General features: G+C 49.9%; 1 protein-coding gene and 1 long non-coding RNA gene across 4 annotated transcripts in view; one reads left to right on the top strand and one right to left on the bottom strand.

The window, feature by feature from the left end:
• The window catches only part of LOC309370040, a 250,041-nt gene extending 243,897 nt beyond the window's left edge, over positions 1–6,144 (top strand). Inside the window, exon 2 of the long non-coding RNA XR_014168381.1 lies at positions 6,088–6,144. This is a non-coding gene — a long non-coding RNA (uncharacterized lncRNA). The remainder of the gene's footprint in view (positions 1–6,087) is intronic.
• LPP (LIM domain containing preferred translocation partner in lipoma) overlaps positions 1–20,401 on the bottom strand; it is a 274,991-nt gene that overhangs the window by 203,571 nt on the left and 51,019 nt on the right. For all 3 annotated transcript variants that reach the window (XM_081911063.1, XM_081911064.1, XM_081911065.1), the window contains one exon: positions 7,227–7,325. The gene's annotated coding sequence lies outside the window, so the exon portion shown is untranslated. The remainder of the gene's footprint in view (positions 1–7,226; positions 7,326–20,401) is intronic.

A 20,401-nucleotide genomic window follows, 5' to 3' on the forward strand; every position in this document is an offset into this window, starting at 1 on the left:
ACTTGCATATGGGAGTGGATTCAACATGGACTGGAACAAAGGACAATGATCAGATCTTCCCTCTGGGGGCAGGAAACTGCCAGCTCCCCTTTATCCTCCGGAAATGACTCTTGGGGAGGGGGAAAGGAGGAACCAGCCTGGTGACAAGATACTCAGGTTACCTCCATAACTCCTCCCTCAGCCCCTCCTTTTGGTGATGTGTCAGTGATGTAGTTGTGATGTAGTTCTAGGGGTGTAGTTTGGGGGATTAGTAACTAATAAAAGTTGGGGTCTTCTTTTGTTCTGGGCTTCCATTTTGTTTCACCTGGTGGCAGGTGGGAGTCCTGTCGCCACAGTCTTCAAGAAAGACCAAGCCTACTGGCTGCTGTTTTGCTCTGGTATTCCTGGCTGGTGTCCTTGTTTTTTTTGTCCAAGGGAGCCCTCAGATTTCTCCGTTCACAATCCTTTCCAAAAAGCCTACCTGCCTACGGTGTGCCAAGAAGCCCCTGGGCATTTGGGAACAATCTGGCCTGCAACGATGGAGGAGACTCTTGTTGTTTTTTAAAGCACACACATGCTCAGGAGTTAAGTGTTCCCTGGAGGTGACACTCGGAACATTGGATTCTCTCTGTCTGCGACGCCCTGCTCATGTTCTGAATTAATGGGGAAGCAGAGGGGGAAGCGCAGCCGGGAAGAATTTAATGTATGTCTGGTATTCAGCACTGTGCTCTCGTTCCCAGCGCCTCCTCACCGTCTCGCTCCTCCGGGCCGTATATGGAGCAGAGCGTGGCGAGGCCCCGGGTCACGGAGCAGCCACATGCGGCAACAAGGAGCGCTCAGGTTTCCACCTCTGTTTGTCTTTGCTGGAAAGCCAGTGTCTCCCTCTAGGAATAGGAGGCGCGTGAGCAAAGGGGCCAGCTTCCCCAACCTGGTGCCCTACAGACATCAGTTTGCTTCGTAGAAGGTTAATACACCCCTTGAGTGCAAAGGGGGAGAACGTAAAGCCATTCACCAAACAGAGGAAACAATAAAACTACAATCAAGGAAGAATTGACGGCAATGATTCCAAACATCTGAAAGGTTAAAATGTCTAAAAGCAGGTTAAAGAGGACATCAGCTTTCCGAACATCTGGTAGGCTTGCCTACAGAAAAATGCTTTTGTTGTTGTTGTTTAGTCATTTAGTCGTGTCTGACTCTTCGTGACCCCCTGGATCAGAGCACGCCAGGCCCTCCTGTCTTCCACTGCCTCTCGCAGTTTGGTCAAACTCATGTTTGTAGCTTCGAGAACACTGTCCCACCATCTCGTTCTCCGTCGTCCGCTTCTCCTTGTGCCCTCCATCTTTCCCAACATCAGGGTCTTTTCCAGGGAGTCTTCTCTTCTCATGAGGTGGCCAAAGTCTTGGAGCCTCAGCTTCAGGATCTGTCCTTCCAGTGAGCACTCAGGGCTGATTTCCTTCAGAATGGATAGGTCTGATCTTCTTGCAGTCCATGGGACTCTCAAGAGTCTCCTCCAGCACCAGAATTCAAAAGCATCCATTCTTCGGCGATCAGCCTTCTTTATGGTCCAGCTCTCACAAAAATGCTTTAGCAGGCGCCAAAAACAGTACAGGGAAAGGGCCTCCCTAATATCAATAGGCAAGGAGTTCCAAAGTTAAGGTGCTGCAAGACTGAGTTCTTATAAAAGCGGTGCAAGGATTATCTGGCCAGTTGTTCCAACTGAAGTGATTGAGTGGGGAAATATGGGGAAAGGAGATCTTGCCGGTTAACTGGCCCCAAGTTGTTAGGGGCTTTATGGACTGAGAATAAGCACTTGAACTTGGCCCAGTCACAAATCTGAGCCCAAGTGTCACATGTGGACAAGACCTCGCTCCTGTCAGCAATCACGCTGCAGCATTCTGCACTGACCGCAGCTTCCGGACCACGCTACGCCGCTGTTGTCAGCACCCGGGGCAAGGCAAGTAATTTGCGCCCCATAACCCGGGGCAAGGCAAGTAATTTGCGCCCCTAACCCCTAACCTGCCGCCGCTGCCAGCTTCTTGCTGCTGCCTGGGCCGGGTATTCACAGTTCTACAAATCTTTGGCGCTGGCTTGCTCCATTAGTTTAACTTGGGGGGGGTGAGAGAGAGATTGCAATCGTGCTATGTGCACCGAGAGGGGGGGCATGGTTGTAACGCAGTGGGGGGGGGGGAGAGAAGAAGAGAAACTAGCAGGAGAACCTTCATTTCCCTCTGCAGCTCTGTGGGGAAGGAGGGCGCAGACTGGGCTCCTTCCTCGCCACAAGATCCCTCGGCTGGCCGGGCCCAGGCCCCGCGGGGCTCCTCCGCGCTCCCCTCCCCCGGCCGGCAGCGCCTGCAAAGGCTGCAGGTTCCGCTGCACCTCCGTCTCTCTTTCCACTGGTAGCGAGAGCGGGTGGGAGGAGGCCACCCGGGAGCCGGAAATGGGCGCCAAATAAGGAGAGCGGGCGGGCCTGGATCCTGGCCTTGTTTGGCGCTTCCCCTCGGCCGGTTGCCCAGCCAAGCCTGCGGCGGCGAGGCGATACTCGCGCAGGGGGGCGCCCACCCCTCGGCCCCCGCCCGGCACTGCCGCCCCAGCATCTGCCCGCTCCTCCCAAGGGGCCTCCTCTCCCTCCCGCCTCTTCGCAGCAATCCTCGCGGGGCGGACAGGCTCGACTCTCCCCTCCCTCTTGCGCCCCATCCCGCGCCCGATCCTGGCCAGGCTCCGGCTCCGGACCTCCTTGCTGGCGCCTGCTGCTCCCCCTGGTCACCCAGCCCGACCCCTCCTCCCAAAGGAGCTGAGCCCCGAGGCTCTTCGGCGACTCTGGAGGTGGCGAGTGCGCCCCCCCAGATGTTGCGCCCGGTGCGGCCGGCACCCCTTGCACCCCCCACGCTACGCCACTGTTCCGGACTGAGCCCAAGGGAAGCCACGCATATGGCACATTGCAGGGATCCAGTTGTGGGCTACAACAACCATTAGCCCCAGCCAGGAAAGCAGGGGAGTGGTGGACTCTCCTCCACTGAAGGTTTTTAAGCCGAGATCCGCTGGCCATCTGTCAGGGATGCTTTAGCTGAAATTTCTGCATTGCGGGGCGTTGGACTGGATTACCTTGGGGTTCCCTTGCAACTCTGCAATTCTCTGATTCAGTGGTCTCTGGGTAGGGCTGGGACGGATTCCCTGACGGAAAACCTGGCCAGTCACTATCAGTCAGGATAGATACTATTGAGCTAGATCAGGCATCCCCGAACTCGGCCCTCCAAATGTTTTTGGGACTACAATTCCCATCATCCCTGACCACTGGTCCTGTTAGCTAGGGATGATGGGAGTTGTAGTCCCCAAACAACTGGAGGGCCCAGTTTGGGGATGCCTGAACTAGACGGAGCAATGGTCACACGCACTATAAGACACCTTCCTAGTTTCGCAAAGACAGTTAAGTAAGAATAGAGAAAATGCCTGCAGGAAATTTCCCTGCATCTCCTCGTGTTTGTCCCTGACGTTTGGTAACTTAAGCTAAACTGCCTCTGGCTATGGAGGTTCTATCAAACCTCTGTGAAGTTGCCTAATCCTTTCTTCATTCTGATATTTTCGTCTCTCCCCCAAAGCGCTTTTGCCGGCAGCTACCACAACAAGCCTGCGGCAATCCGTTCCTCGGGTTTATGTCTTGAGTGTGGACCTGCTCACCCGAGACTTGCCGCCAGTCAGCAGGTGAATGATGCAAAGGGGTGTTGTGAGAGTCAGCAGAATTTGCCCCAGAATTCATCCTTTCCACACCGTTCTCGATTTTATAAATAACCATCATCTCCCCTCCGTTTCCAAAGCCCCTTTCTCGAAGCTTGAGACTCTCTGCTCTTAAACCTCCCTTTATAAAACAGGCAACAGATTGCTTTTGTCTGACTGGGGAGCAGCTCAAACAGCTGAAAACATTCAGACTGCTGCAGGCAGACTCTTCAAGGACTTGTTTTTGAGGCTAAGTGGGCTTAGATAACAGCTGCGTCTGCCTCCGACAAACAATTCTCCCCGTCATCTTAGCTTCCCGGGTCTGGGGAGCTATAGACGGAACAGGAAGAGCCGCCCAGCACGAGCTCAGATCAGCACAGAACGGCATTCAGACAACCGGCCCTTTTATAAAAGTCAGGATTCTGGTCCTCATGATCTTCGAGAGAAGGCTGATAGGCAGGCGGGTTGCTGCTGGCAGAAATGTGAGTCCAGTAATGATGGCTAAGAGATTGAAACTGGTGAACTAGAAGAATAGAGAACCAGGCAGAGGGCCTTCTCAGTGGTGGCGCCCACCCTGTGGAACACCCTCCCAGCAGATGTCAAGGAAATAAACAACTATCTGACTTTTAGAAGACATCTGAAGGCAGCCCTGTTTAGGGAAGTTTTTAATGTTTGATGTTTTATCATGTTTTTAATATTCTGTTGGGAGCTGCCCAGAGTGGCTCAGGAAACCCAGCCAGATGGGTGGGGTATAAATAAATTTTTTATTATTATTATTATTATTATTATTATTATTATTATTATTATTATTCCCCTTCATCAATGGCCTGACAATATGACAATATTAGCAACGTATGAATGGACTGCTTACAGCCGCAACCTTTCTTTGGATAAATATAATGATATTTGGAATGACTTTACACAGAATATATTAGGTTACTGATAAATATATTTCTACCAGGATAATAGGACTAAACACATATGTATTGAGCATTTTTCCTTCATTTCTATTTTCATCTGCATTTTTCTTCCTTCCTTTTCCTTTTAATCAGTCTTTCTTTTTATACAGGAAATTCTTCCAATAAAATATTAATATCAGAAAAAGAGAGCAGCGGGTTTAAACGACAATACAGGAGAATTTCGAAGATAAAGAAAAGAGAGCGAGGCAATGCATTCCCCTCCCCCAATACACAGACACCTTCAGAACTCAAGTCTTTCAGTGTGGCAGCACCTTTGGAACTCCCTGCCTATTGAGACCAGGAAGGTCCCTTTGCTGCATTCTTTTCGGCGCTTGCTAAAAACATTATTGTTTAAACAAGCCTGTCCAAATGCTTAGGAAGCTGCTGAGATTTTTAACCTGCTTTGAGTATTTTAACTTCTTATATATTTTAAACCATTGTTTTCCCTTTATTTTCTTGTTTAATCTTTTTGTGATACATTTGGAGATCGTTTCGGATTATTTTTTATTTTATTTTTACAATCGAGTATAAATGTTATGGGGACGCAGGTGGCGCTGTGGGTTAAACCACAGAGCCTAGGACTTGCCGATCAGAAGGTCAGCGGTTCGAATCCCCGCGACGGGGTGAGCTCCCGTTGCTCGGTCCCTGCTCCTGCCAACCTAGCAGTTCGAAAGCACCTCAAAGTGCAAGTAGATAAATAGGTACCGCTCCGGCGGGAAAGTAAACGGCGTTTCTGTGCGCTGCTCTGGTTCGCAAGAAGCAGCTTAGTCATGCTGGCCACATGACCCGGAAGCTGTACACTGGCTCCCTCGACCAATAAAGCGAGATGAGCGCCGCAACCCCAGAGTCGGTCATGACTGGTCCTAATGGTCAGGGGTCCCTTTACCTTTACCTTTTATATAAATTTTATGAAAGGGGGGAAACTGGGGTGCTGGTAATTTGCCAGCCCAGGCAGGCAGCCTTCCACAATGCGCTATCCCTGCTGCAAACCAAATTTGGTACAGGGATAGTGAAGTTTGGGACATATCAGACAAGCAAACTCAGGAGTGTTCTGGAAATGCACCCAGGGAAGGAAATTCTCATCCTGAAAGGCGCTGCAAAGACGCTGGCATGCTCAGTGATGTAAGGAACCAAAGTTTGCAATGAAGTAGGCACTGCATAGGAAGGCACTGGACATAGTAAAAGATCCATCGCATCCTGGTCACTGTCTCTTCGAGCTCCTGCCGTCGGGACGGAGATACAGGACGATGAAGACAAGAATGAGCCGTCTTAAGAACAGCTTCTTCTCCAGAGCGATCTCGGCCCTGAATGGGAAGCCTGGACTTTGAAAGTCATCTAATCTTCCTTGCTGTATTATACTGTATTGTTTTAATTAGTGTTTTTATAGTTGTTTTGATTTTGTGTGGAGTGCCCTACCTGGGTGGATGGAGCAGCCAAGTAATTTCGTTGTCCCCGAGAGGGGGCAATGACAATAAAGATATTATTATTATTATTATTATTATTATTATTATTATTATTATTATTATTATTTACAGGAAGTGGCATGCACAATACCAGGACCCGGCTGCAGATTATTCTCTGTCCTCTTTGCATTCTCACCAGGAGCAAAAAAGGTTGGGGGCGCCCCTGGCTTTGCACCCTAACGCTTCCAAGGTATGAATTTGGGCAGCGCGAGGGAACGGGGCCAGTGGCACAGGCGGCACTCGTTGTTTTGTTGACGAGGAATCTTCGTCCCTCTGCCTCAGATGCGGGGAGAAGCAGCTAAACCAAGTCCCAAAAAAACCCCCAGAGCTTTTCTCGACACCAGAGTTCCTTTCCTCCTCTAAAGAAGTGCTTCGCGTAACCGAAGGGATTGATCTGCAGTAATGTGTTAGGTCAGCCCTTCTAAAATTTCAGCCCTCGTTTGCATCCTGCATGCATTATTTACTTTACTAAAGAGCGAAAGAAGAGAGAGAGACGGGCAGCAAAGGAAGGGCAACAAGGGCCGTGGAAAAAGGCAAGCCTTTGAACAAATCAATGCTCCATCACTTCGGAGAGGGTTTTTGTGTACACACACATTGTAAAGCCCCTCTGCTGACCCCGAATCACCTTTGCCAGGGCCACAAAGCTACCAGACCAGCAGAAACGAAAACATTCAACCTTGGACCGAAATGCAAACGAGAGAGTAGCGTGTGATGCAAGGACACGGAAAAGTCGGGTGTCAGGGATATGCGTTCTCTTGCTCTCAGCCTTCTCCCTGATGTGCACTTTTTTTAAAGGGAGGAATTTTGTTTGGCATGGAGGTCCACACTCAATAATGCCATGCAACCGTCTTTGGCAGTTCCATCCTGCCTTTCCTCCAGGAATCTGAGGGGTCGCCTGTTTTAGCCTCACAACAGCCCTTTGAGGTAGGAAAGGCTGCAAGATCAAAATCAGGACTGGCCCAAGATCAGATGGTGATTTTTTGAGAGTGTGTGAGGATTTGAACCCAGTATCTCATGCCTTTAAACCAATACATCGTATTAGCTGTTGCTTGTGCAGATCAGAAGATGCAATAGTTAATCAGCACTGCAGATTTCAGTTCTGGCAAGGGTTTACCTGGAGTCTGCTGCTCAGTTCTGGGCCCCACAGTCGAAAAAGGAATGTTGTCTGTTGGGAAGCGATTTCAGGAGGAGAGCTCTGGAGAACCGACTGGGCCTAGCAAGCAAACAGAAGAAAGAGGTTTAGTCTCAAAACAGTCCTGCGTTCGAACACTGACGGGCTGTTTGGCCTACCTGGCAGGGACAGGGTGTTGCAGAAATGAAACAAAGACATTATTGTTAACCAGGTTAAGCACTTGGCAATGTTAACGTGGGTGGCACTGTCCTAGAGCCTAGGACTTGCTGATCAGAAGGTTGGCGGTTCGAATCCCCGCGACGGGGTGAGGTCCTGTTGCTCGGTCCCTGCTCCTGCCAACCTAGCAGTTCAAAAGCACATCAAAGGGCAAGTAGATAAATAGGTACCACTCCGGCGGGAAGGTAAACGGCATTTCCGTGCGCTGCTCTGGTTCGCCAGAAGCGGTTTAGTCATGCTGGCCACATGACCCGGAAGCTGTACGCCGGCTCCCTCGGCCAATAAAGCCAGATGAGTGCCGCAACCCCAAAGTCGGCCACGACTGGTCCTAACGGTCAGGGGTCCCTTTACCCTTTACTAATGTTAAGGTGTCAACACACCGTCAAAACTCATCCCCAGCGTTGCTAATATAAGGACTGTCATGTTAACTTCAGATAACTGAAGCACTGTCACATGCAAGATGGAGCAAGCTAGTCTTCTGCAGCTCCAGAGAACCCGAACCAATGGACTCTAAACACTAGGAAGAACTTTCTGACACTAAAAACTGTTCAACAGTGGAACGGACTCCCTCAGGAGGTAGGTGATGGACTCTCCTTCCTTGGAGGTTTTCAAGCAGAGGTTAGGTGGCCATCTGCCAGAGATGCTTTATTTGAGATTCCTGTATCGCAGGGGGTTGGACTAGATGACCCTCGGAGGTCCCTTCCAACTCCACAATTCTATGATTCTCACACTTGTCCAATGCATGGTCAGTGCACTGTCAGGCTCAAACAGCCCTCTTATGCATGATTTGAATGCCCAATGAAGTTCACCTGAGCAACTTTCCCTTTGTGAGATAATAAAGACATTATCCTCTTGTTGTTTTGGGGAAATGTCTGTTTGCTTTCCTAATAGACCAACACAGTTACCTGCAACTTTTGTGAATTGATAGACATCAATATAAGGGGCTAGGCATTTCTCAAACAAAAGCTGAGTGGTTCCCCCACCCCACCCCAGAATACAATACTGTATCTGAAACACGTGTTGGGAGAACAGATGCAAGGAATTTAAAAAGCTCTGACTACAGCAGACCTCAGCAATAAGCTATTAAGCCTGAAAGGATAGTGATTCCTAAGGAAAATGCAATAGACAACCACCAAATCCAGCTCCAAATTCCTCAGTCAAAACGTGTCGTGCAAATTATTAAACTACTGTTTGCAAAGCAATCGCCAAAGTTATGGGATTCATTTTGAACTCTGATATTTTAAAGGGTCTGTAACCATTTGGCAACATTGCCTGGACCTTTCATGGGCACCACCTCCTGGTTTCAAACTCTTAACAAATGAGGACTAGGAACCTGCATTGTTAGATTCTCGGGGGTCCAAATCCCAGCAGCCCTGAATCAACACTTTCCAGAAACTAGATAAGAGCATATGGCCTGGAGGAAACTTTACCAGGTAAATACATCAGGACCGTCATTTGCATGAGGTCCCCCTGAAATGAATGGCAGCTGCACACACAGAGATGTGCATAAAAGCTCCCCTGTTCAGGAGACCTTTTCACATAACCAAACTGGGACTGCAAGGCTGAAGTGCTACAGCAGGGGTAGGCAACCTAAGGCCCATGGGCCACAAGCAGCCCACGGGGGGCATTGAACTGGCCCACAAGCCACCCCTGAACCAAGCCACCCGCTCGGCGAGTCCCCACATGCTGTGCTAAACTGGTGCAGCGCGGCGTGGGGACTCGCTTCCGCAGTACTGGAAATCGTGTCTGCGCATGCTCAGACACTGGAAATCACGGGCGCATGCACAATCTGGCCCATGAAGGGATCTCCGCTGGAGTGAACCAATCCAGATGAGGTAAAGCTTGCTGACTCCTGGGCTACAGCCTGAGCCAGGGCTCAGTTCCACATTCTCTTTTCCATGCCAGCACTAAACCCTGCTGCCCTGAACCCATAAGTAACAGCAGCCGAAACACCTCAGGTAAGCATGCCTAACTTCCAGAAGATCGGGGCATTAGCCCTAGGATGCCTCATTTTAGATATGATGTCTTAAAACATTACACAAAATTTCCCCAAAGGCAAGACATCCATCTGCAGCCGCAAAAGAGTCTTGGGGGTGTTCTAGCTCAGGATTTGGGGCGGGCAAAGGTGAGCCCCCTTTCCCCAGCGCACCACTGGAACTGTGCGCACTGAGCATGGTCCGCAATGTGCCCACAGGCAAGTTGGGGGCCGCTCAGCAGAAACATGTGCAAATTGCTTCCCTGAATTTTGAAGCCAACCAGCAATTCATAGCAAGCTCAAGGAAGACAGTGACTTTGCAGAATTCCAGCAACGCCGAATCGAGCCGCTGCAAAAGAGGTCAAACATACTTTGGTGCTTTTCCAAACCACCAAGTATGAACATTCAACGCTGCCTTTTACAGGCAGGGCTCTTCCACCTCCGCATGGTTTAATGTGGCTCTCTGGGGTCTTGGGCAGGTAAGGACCCTCCCCTGAGCCTTGTAACTGGAGATACTGAGGACCAGGAGCCCTTCTGGAAGCTGCGCATATGCTCTACCACTGCATAATCGCCCACTCTTCCTCCCCCCCCCCCAGGAACGTACAAAGTTGGCCTTGTATTGAGTCACAGCCGCTTCCAGAAAGGAGAGCAATGTGTTTACTAGAGACAGGCATGGCGAAACACGATCCTGTTTTCCACGAACTGAACAGCCAAGCTCAAAGCATCCCAGCGTCGCTGGCCTCATGGCGAGCGAGCCGCGAAATGCCTTTGCAGTCAGGGAAATGTTTGCATTTCCAAGGCATCCGTGCAGCAGACAAAAAACAAAACAAGCAAGCAGTACGACAGGCTAGCAATCTCGTCCGCTTTCACCACTCGCTTTTTTTAACCCCCTGAAACATGGCAGCCCAGTCGTCCCGAGGCTCCGTGTCAAAATAGTCTTAAGATGAGGCACCCCCTAAACAGTGGTTCTACTTCAAACGTGTACTTATGGGGAAGTTTAGAGGAACAAGGGATTCAGTGTCTTGCTCCCTAACACCTCCCTGTTTGTGCCATAAGTTGTCCTAAACTTTATTCTTCTTTAGAAGCAACAGGGGCCCAAAAGCAAGACTCACACAAGTCCCAGCAATTTTGCTTGTGCAAAAGACGCCCCGGCGGATCGTGTCCGCACAATTATTTGTAGAATGCTATGTATAATCCGAGTTGGGTGCTTGGGAAGAAATGCAGCTGTATTGAAAGAAACAAAACGAGATGCAGTATAAAACTTTCCCACACAGGGCTTCCGCATGTCCCTCCCCTCCCTCTGAATTCAGCTCTTTTGATTTCTTATTTTCTTCTCTCTTCTCCTTTCAGCCTCAAGAATTTGGGGAGGAGAGGAAAAACACTAACCAAAATGGTTTTCCCACTGGCTCCCGGCCAGTTTTACTTTCAGGCTATTCACGCCGATTTATTTATTTTTTTGGATCTGGGTCTGAGAAATACGTTTCTATTGCCCTTGGGTTTCTCAATGCCAGCTTGTTCTTGCAAAAATGTAAATTGGGAGTCTAAATTTAAGATAACTGATGTCTCTTTCAAGGCTCCTTTTCAAATTGCCAGGATGGCGAATGTGCCCCATCACCCACCCACAATGCTATAATCCCATTTTCAATTCCAGCCTTGCCTTTGAGGAAGGAGGTGAGGCGATGCTCCCTCTGTCCCCGAAAAGTGTGTCCCACCAGATCTACTCTGATACACCAGCCAGCCATGTCCCAGCTGCTTTTGTCCCCTAGCAAGTGCATTTTTCTGCACCCTCCTTAGCCAGAGAACAGCACTGCAAGATATAAAAGGTAAAGGGTAAAGGGACGCCTGACCATTAGGTCCAGTTGTGACTGACTCTGGGGTTGCGGCACTCATCTCGCTTTATTGGCCGAGGGAGCCGGCATACAGCTTCCGGGTCATGTGGCCAGCATGACGAAGCCGCTTCTGGCGAACCAGAGCAGCGCATGGAAACGCCGTTTACCTTCCCACCGGAGTGGTAGCTATTTATCTACTTGCACTTTGAGGTGCTTTTGAACTGTTAGGTTGTCAGGAGCAGGGGCCGAGGAACAGGAGCTCACCCCGTCGCGGGGATTCGAACCGCCGACCTTCTGATCGGCAAGCCCTAGGTTCTGTGGTTTAACCCACAGCGCCACCCACGTCCACTTAACTCTAGAGGTTAAGCCAACTGTTTAACGCACAGAGTCAGAAACATGTGTCTCTTTAACCCTCAATATCCCCAACGTTTTGGAAGCAGAGGGATCCTGCTGCAGAAGAGATTGAAAGCTATTTCTGTGCACACAGGAAGGTGGCTGGTCTCCCTCCCTTCTAAGCTCTCAACTCACCCCCCCCCCCGCCAGCTACATTCAGCCATCCTGTCGCCCCGCAGAGCACGGGGTGTGCAGACGGGGTGAGGAATCAGAAACTCCGCTCAGCCCAACTGGAAGTAGCTGAGGTCCCAAAGACTGTGTCATGTTACTGACACGTAAACCGAGCCTTATGAGGAATGGTTGAGGGAGTTGGGTATGTTTAGCCTGGACAAGAGGAGACCAAGAGGTGAGAGTCATCTTCCAGGATCTCTGGAGCACTGTCAAATGGGGTTGTGGAGAAGCTGGTTTTCTGCTGCTCCAAAGGGCAGGACCTGAACAAGCGGATTCAAATGATAGGAAAGGAGATTCCAGCTAGGAAGAACTTTCTGAGAGCTGTTTTGATAGGAGAACCACAGAACCACAGAAGAGTTAGAAGGGACCCTGAGGATCATTCAGTCCAACCCCCTGCAAGGCACGAATATGGAAGTGTCCCAAACGGGGATCAAACCTGCAACCTTGGCATCATCAGCAGCACCATACTCTAACCAACTGAGCTGGGAACAGACTCCCTCGGAAGACTCCCTACTTCCTTGAGCATTTTAAGCAGAGGTTGGGTGGCCTTCTTCAGCTGAGATTCCTGCATTTCAGGGGGTTGAACTAGATGACCACTGAGGTTCCTTCCATGAGTCTATGGTCGGTAGTGGGCATGGAATATGGTACTACAGAGAACCAGTACAGAGAGGACTTTAATAAAGCACAGCCTCCCCTTACTGAGGCATCTGAAAGGTATCACATCTATCATAGAATTAGAATTGGGTTAGAGACACTTGTGGAGGAAGCAAACAGTATTTCTCCATAGGGACATTGTTTGGTTGGGGCTGGAGGTCTGTCGGGCCAAGAAGTGACAGCAGCCATGCAAGGGGAGCAAATTCAGAAGGGCGCCTTTGATCTCATGTCCAGCTTGCCATCATGGAAAAGGATGGAGTAATATGACGCTGTTCTCATTTAAAGGGAAAGTAATCCACTTTGTAGAAGGGACGCGGGTGGAGCTGTGGTCTAAACCTCAGAGCCTAGAACTTCCAGATCAGAAGGTTGGCGGTTCGAATCCCCGCGACGGGGTGAGCTCCTGCTGCTTGGTCCCTTCTCCTGCCAACCTAGCAGTTTGAAAGCATGTCAAAAGTGCAAGTAGATAAATAGGTACTGCTCCAGTGGGAAGGTAAATGGCGTTTCCATGCGCTGCCCTGGTAGCCAGAAGCGGCTTAGTCATGCTGGCCACATGACCTGGAAAAACTGTCTGTGGTCAAATGTCAGTTCCCTCGGCCAGTAAAGCGAGATGAGCGCCGCAACCTCAGAGACATTCACGACTGGACTTAACTGTCAGGTGTCCTTTACCTTTTTAATCCACTGTGCATTCCCAAACAGTACGTGAAACAAAACATAGGCATCTGAAGAAACTCACATTTCTCCAGATCTGGCTGTGCATTTCTCAAGCCAGTTCATGTGTACAAAAATGAATAGACCTGGGGAAAGTGTGCGCAAGAATGCATGCATTGGTGGAAGTAACATACAAATGTGCATTATGGCAGGGGGAAACATTTTGCACCAAAAAAAAGTGTATATCGTTCAAAATCGCTTAGAAAAAGTGTACACCACAGGACATATCGCAGTGAAATGCTGGTGAGTTCTCGTGAGGATTTTGAACCAGAAGTATCACAAACAAATACGGAAACCTAAAGATTGGGGGTAGGGGATGAGAAACCGAAAGGACTCTAAATTGACAGATCCACCGATCTCTAAACCATCGTAAATTGGATGCTGGACTAGATGGGCAGCAGATGGGTGGGGTACAAATAATAAAATTACTATTATAAGTTTATTAGTCTTAGATAGATTTTAGAAGAGGGAGTCTCACCGCAGTACTCAAACATTAACAGCCCGACCAGGAAAGAGAAGCAGCTTATTTTTTATGTAAAACAGAGCAAATCTAGCCCCTCCCGTTGCAAATAGGTTCTGGGGCTAAGCCCCCGGCGAAGGCGCCTTTCCGCTGGTGCGAACAAGGTCAGAAGCATCTCTGGAGATGAGCTCAGGCGAGGCGCATGACGAGAGGGATTATTTTGGAGTGTCAGCTCTGCCTGGGAAGAAGGGTCTAAGGTTACACCGACAAGGCAGAGCGGAAACCCCACAGCCCGTCCTGTTTACAGGCAAAGCCTCCGGACTGGGGAAACAAGCCCACGACGTCTCGCTACTGGGAGGGGAAACCGAGCGAGCAAAGCAGGTGCCACCATAATTAAGTGCCAGCCACGTTAGACGCCCAGCAGGGGAACATAAAACTGCCACGGCCGCTCTCGTCTCCTCCAGCTCATCCCGTGCCTTCCTGCAACAGAGGCTGAGGACAGGAGGCTTACATTGCGGTCTCCGAGAAGCCGGGGGAATGTACAAGATGTGCTCTGGGTCTCGCAGCTGCCGACAACTTCCAGAGATGGCGCATGGTGGGGGTGGGTGCCCAGCCACGTCACACGGGGCCTCCGACTTAGCTGTTCTCGTCCGACTGTGCCCTGGGCTCGTTTTTCACGCCCCGGCTAGCTCGTGCCCCTGGCTGTGCCAGGAGTCGTTTTTTTCACCCACCTCAAATTTTTCACGGATGCCCAGATCCCTGGTAGCGTTTGTGACATGCTTGCAACAGAGTGAGCTGGATTTGGGAGCCAGAAGAGGATTTGAACCTTCAACCTTCGGGGCTGCCCTCAAGAGCCCTCAAGGAAAATGTTTATTGAATATGGGGGGGGGATTGTGTATGCTTGACAACATTGGTAGCATTAAGATAAATTCAACAGGGTAAATAAGTTTTGATGGATGCAATGATGGAATACTGAATGGTTTAGTTTATGTAAAATATGCAGGGATTTATGGTATACAAAATGAACCATGGAAAGAGAGGAAGGGAAGTCGCTGATATTTTACGGTTGTTTAAATGCATATTCAAAATTGTAAAGCAGGAAATCTAATAAAAATTATATGTTTTAAACAAGGAGTCCTCAATGATTCGAGTAAGGAAAGAGTGTGCCTAATCGGACCACAACTTTGAGCTGAATCCAGAGTCTCGCCAGTTCCATTTATTCCCCACACACCACTTTTGTCGCGACTCTCAGCATCTCTCTACTAGACCATGGATGTGGTCCCTTCCGTTTTACGTGGTCCCTTTCCTTTTCCTTACTAGAGACCCATTCATTCATTCATTCATTCATTGCATTTAAATCCCTCCTTTTCTTCCAAGGAGCTCAAGGTCAGGCAAACATGGTTCTCCCCCTTCTCATTTAATCACAACAACAACCCTGAGGGGAAGGTTGGGCTGAGAGGCAGGGGGGGCCCAAGGTCACCCCAGTGAGCTTCATGGCCGAGTGGGGGATTCGAACCCAAGTCTCTCCCAGATCCTCGTCCGATACTCTGACCGCTACACTACACTGGTTCTCTTGCAAAATGTATCTATGCTTAAAAAGAGCTATCAGCAGCGCAGAGACACAGTCACTGGCAACTCTCTGAGCTAAGGCCACAAGACTCCAAGCCCAAGGCCCAGAGTTCATGGCAAGTGAAGCCTCGGGTTCAAGACGCAGGACCATTTATTTCCCTCGCAGCTTACAGGGAGCCCTGGAAATGAGTTTGGCTCAGTTTCAAGATCCTAACATGAGCCAAATCTGAAGAAACATACAGAAGTGTAGAACTGGAAGGTACGCCAATGGTTTTATCCCTCTCTGTGCAACCATCCCACCTGTCCCCTCACAATCGGATCTGGCCGTAACACTAACAAATTCTCAGGGGTTTTTTTGCATAACTTCTAACCACTACTTTCAGACCCTCCATCACCCAGACAGGAGGTTGCCCTGGGGGTGGAAGGAAAGACTGGGGGGGTGTCCCCAAACTGGTTTTGATCTTACAGGTATATTCTTCCACCTGTCATGGCTGCAATTAGTAGCGCATATGTGCCAGATTTATACCCGACTGTCCACACATCATTCTGCTTTATGTATTTCTTCTGCAATGCTTCCCCAATGTTAACACACTGTTGTTCCTGCAGGGGGCGCTGCTTTACGCTATAGCAGGCATGTCCAACAGGTAGGTCGTGATCTACTGGTAGATCACTGGACATCTGTGGTAGATCACTGGTAGATCATTGGCTCCCCCCCCCAAAGAAGCTGAACAACTGTGGCTCCCCTAAAAAACATTTTACCTCCTCCATGAAAAAACTCAACAACTTTGACCCAACCCCCAAAAAGGGGTAGATCACTGCCAGTTTTTAACTCTGTGAGTAGACTGCAGTCTCTTGGGAGTTTGCCACCTCTGGGCTATAGCACCACAAAAGTGGGACCGAAAACCCCTCATTTGTGCTATGGAAGGTTATGGGGTTTCAGTTACGCTCCAGGGGCACGCACTAGATGGAAATGAAACCCCAAAACCTTTGTGGCTTCAAACAGAACTGAAAGTGGGATTGTGTATGACCCCCCCCAAAAAAAAAACCCATCATGAGCACAAATCATCATAGATTCAAACTAAAAGGGGTGCCTGGGTGGAAAGAACATGCAATGAACGTTGCATGTAGTTTGAGCCTCTTTCTGTGCAGTCTCCAGGGTTGCGCCCAGTGCTCCCAGTGCATCCGAACTGCCTTCTGCCTAGATTTATCTGAGCTTAAAAGTAAAGGTAAAGGGACCCCTGACCATTAGGTCCAGTCACGGACGACTATGGGGTTGCAGTGCTCATCTCGCTTTACTGGCCGAGGGAGCCAGCGTACAGCTTCCGGGTCATGACTAAGCTGCTTCTGGCAAACCAGAGCAGCACACGGAAACGCTGTTTACCTTCCCGCCAGAGCAGTACCTATTTATCTACTTGCACTTTAGACGTGCTTTCGAACTGCTAGGTTGGCAGAAGCAGGGACCGAGCAACGGGAGCTCACCCCGTTGCAGGGATTCAAACCGCCGACCTTCTCATCGGCAAGTCCTAGGCTCTGTTTCCTCAAATGCCAATGCCCTAGAATGTGCCGCTTTGAAGCAAGCAAGCAATCCATCTTTGGCAGAACGACCCACTTCCCAGCTCTCTGGAAGAAAACCGATCCATCCTTCTAGGTGGAGAGGTTCTCCAGGCAGGATGTGCCCTCTCAAACCATGCGCCACCCTGGCTGTTGGCTAAATGCGAGAGCAGCCCAGACCTCTCCTCCGCTCCTGTGCCTCATGGCTTCCATGGCTCCAGAGAGACTGCCTAGAACGCTGCCCACCGAGATCAGAACCAGTGAAGTGGGAATTAGGAGGGAGGGGGAGAGAGACAGCTGCACCCCCCAACTGGAAGCACAAAACGTTTCTGGCAGGAGAAAAACAAGGAGCTTTGCCAGGGGAAGAAGAGTAGCAAACAATCCAAGAGACAAATGCAAAGAGTGATAGCAACAAGCGCTCTCTCTCTCTCTCTCTCCTCCCTTTCACGAGCCTCTTTCTGCGGTCTCTGCCACGCACGGCCCTCTCGACGGCTTCTGTCACCGTGCGCTCTCAGCGAGATATTTTTAAATCTCTCACCGCGGATCATAGCTGCGAGTGTATCAGCCAAAATACCTCCCACCGTGGAGAGTTATATATAGATCTGCGCACAGCCAGGGAGCGCAGATAAGATGTACAACATTTGCAGCCAACGCAGGTCAGGTTGTAAGAATCTGCAGCGCAGGGGCTTCCGAGGGGGTCCCGCTGAGTTCAAACCCTGTGGCACCACTGGAAGCATCCTCCTTGGCAAAGCCCCTCAAGGGGTCAGGGAGGGAGATGCATATATCTTGTTGACAGGAGGAAGAGAGATGTCCTGTCTCTTAGACAGGGGAGGGGGCTCAGCTGCCCAAGGACGGCACCAGGGGTCAGCAAGGGTCAAACCCCCCCTCCAGCAAGAGACCGTGGAGGGCCTTCTTGGGCAAGACACCTCCAGTGGCAGGAGTCAAGATTGGCCTGGGATTTTCTGTGTTTCGCCCCTAAATGGCTTTGCTCTTTTATCTCTGGTCGGGGACAGAGTGGCACTAGGGAGGGAGATGTCGTCGCGCCACTCCTTGGTGTGCGGAGTGCTGCAGGGCCCAATCCTCTCCCCAATGCTTTTTAACATCTTTATGCACCCCCTTGCCCAGATTGTCCGGAGCTTTGGGCTGGGTTGTCACCAATATGCTGATGACACTCAGCTCTATCTGCTGATGGATGGCCACACCGACTCGACCCTGGACACACTGACCAGATGCTTGGAAGCTGTGGCTGGATGGTTTCATGGGAGCCGATTGAAACTAAATCCTTCGAAGACAGAGGTCCTATGGCTAGGTTGGGATGGCATGGGGATGAGGGACCAACTCCCTTCTCTTGCGGGGGCCCAATTAGTGCCATTGCCTTCCGTTAAGAGTTTGGGTGTAATCCTTGATGCCTCCCTTTCCATGGAGGCGCAGGTTACAGCAACAACGAAGGCAACATTTTTCCACCTTCGCCGCATCAAGCAGTTGGTCTGTTGCGTTTCCCGCCCCAACCTGGCCACAGTGATCCATGCGACGGTCATCTCCAGGCTTGACTACTGTAATTCGCTCTACACGAGGCTGCCCTTGAAGATGACCCAGAAACTCCAGCGGGTGCAGAATGCTGCAGCAAGGCTCCTCACGGGGTCTCTGCCATGGGAGCATATTCACCCAGTGCTTTTCCAACTGCACTGGCTCCCAGTGGAGTACAGGGTCAGATTTAAGGTGCTGGTTTTGACCTTTCATGGCCTAGGACCCTTGTACCTATGGGACCGCCTCTCCTGGTATGCCCCACGGAGGACCTTAATGTCCATAAATAGCAACACCCTAGAGGTCCCGGGCCCTAAGGAAGTCAGATAAGCCTCAACCAGAGCCAGGGCCTTTTCAACACTGGCTCCAGCCTGGTGGAATGCTCTGTCTCATGAGTCCAGGGCCCTGTAGGATCTGATTTCTTTCCGCAGGGCAGGTTATAAATAATAAATTATTATTATTATTATTATTATTATTATTATTATTATTATTATTATTATAGCAGAAGGCAGACCAGCCTATGCCCGAGCTACAATCCAAAAACCTTTGCTCATCCAAGACGGGTACCCTCACCAGGCACCAGCTCACTTCCCATCACATTTCCACACCAGCTTGCGATTTTCTCTCTCTCAAAAGGAGAAACCCTCACAAAAATCTGCAATGTTTCAGTGTGCCTTTCTCTCATTGTGCCTGTTCCGTATGCCGTTTTGCCTGCCAGGCCCAGTTTTGCAAGCAATCGCAAAGACGCAACGCCGTTTTGTATCTCATGTTCTGCACTATATGGACATTTCTGTACACACGCTTTGCCCGGAGAAGCAAGTTGCGAAATTCAGAAGAGGTACAAATTTCAAAGTACGGCTATGTTTCAGTTCGTCTTCGAAAAGTACCGATAAGTGCAAATGGAATCTAACCCTATCCCTAATCCTAGCACCAACATTTGTGACTCACCCCCCTTGCAGATCACCCTAAATTGCTAACTTTCCCCATGACCTTCAGACACCACCTTAAAATGGAATCTGGCTCAAGAAGCCTTTGCTACCCCTTATCCCTCAACTGCAGCCTTCCTATACTTCATCCCTCCATAACAATGAGGACTAGAATCCTATGATTTTCATTTTTAAACCAAGTCACCATTTTCCACAAACCGACTTTTGTTCCTATTCACATTGTGCTTCCCTGCACCCCCACAGGATAAATTTTAAGCCAAGCGTTATATCAACCAAGTTACTTTATTTTATTTTTAAAAGCTGTTGTGGCAGCCCAGACTGCCAAAAAAGCAAAGAAACCTGACAGCCTAACTCTTTTTTGCATGCTGCTTGGGGCTGTCGGCGAGGCCTCTCAGGTAGTGGTGCGGAGAGCGCAATCCCTTTGAGCTGGATTTATTTTGAGGGAGATCAAGAGGGAGAGAGAGAGAGACAAACTCGCCTGTGTTCTCACATCCCTTTGCCGCAAAAGACCCAAAGGCCCTGTTATCTCCATTGCAGACAGGAAAGAACTGCAGCCTATGGAGACAAGCTGATGAGCAGGATCCCCAGAATATTATTGCTTTTTTATTTTCGATGCTTTTCCCTCCGGGCTCTCCCTCCCCCCCCAGGCCACATGGCCTCGCTCATGCAATGGATTAACTGCCTCGTTGCGTCAGGCGAGGAGACCTTCTCTCCAGGAAACCCAAAAGAGCTTTTTGCAGGGAAGCAGACCAGTCCGGGCGGTTTTTTGAGGAAATGAGAAAATCCCGCAGAAGGAAAGGCAGCGGAGCGTGTGGGCTTCTGGGTTTTAAAGAATCATGGCTTTGTGGGTCGTTGCAAGGGCTTCCCTGCCTAACAGCTAGCTGTCGAGGAAGTTCAAGCAGCCAGGGCAAACGTCTCAGGGACACCCCTGACACACACACACCCTTCTCCCCTCATTGCCACGTCGGTGGTTCTTGCAGGGGAACTCTGTCATTGAAATAAGGGCCACGGGATGTGGGGAGGAGCCTGCTAGAGGCAGCGTGGTATAAAAAGAGGAAGGGTATCTTTTTATATGCGACGGCGGCAGCAAGAGTTCTGATCGCGGCAAAATGGAAGAGTAATGAAATCCCCTCTATACAAAATTGGATCCAAAAGCTAAC

This window comes from Podarcis melisellensis (assembly GCF_964234715.1).
Source record: "Podarcis melisellensis genome assembly, chromosome: 5".
NCBI classification, from domain to species: Eukaryota; Metazoa; Chordata; class Lepidosauria; order Squamata; family Lacertidae; genus Podarcis; species Podarcis melisellensis.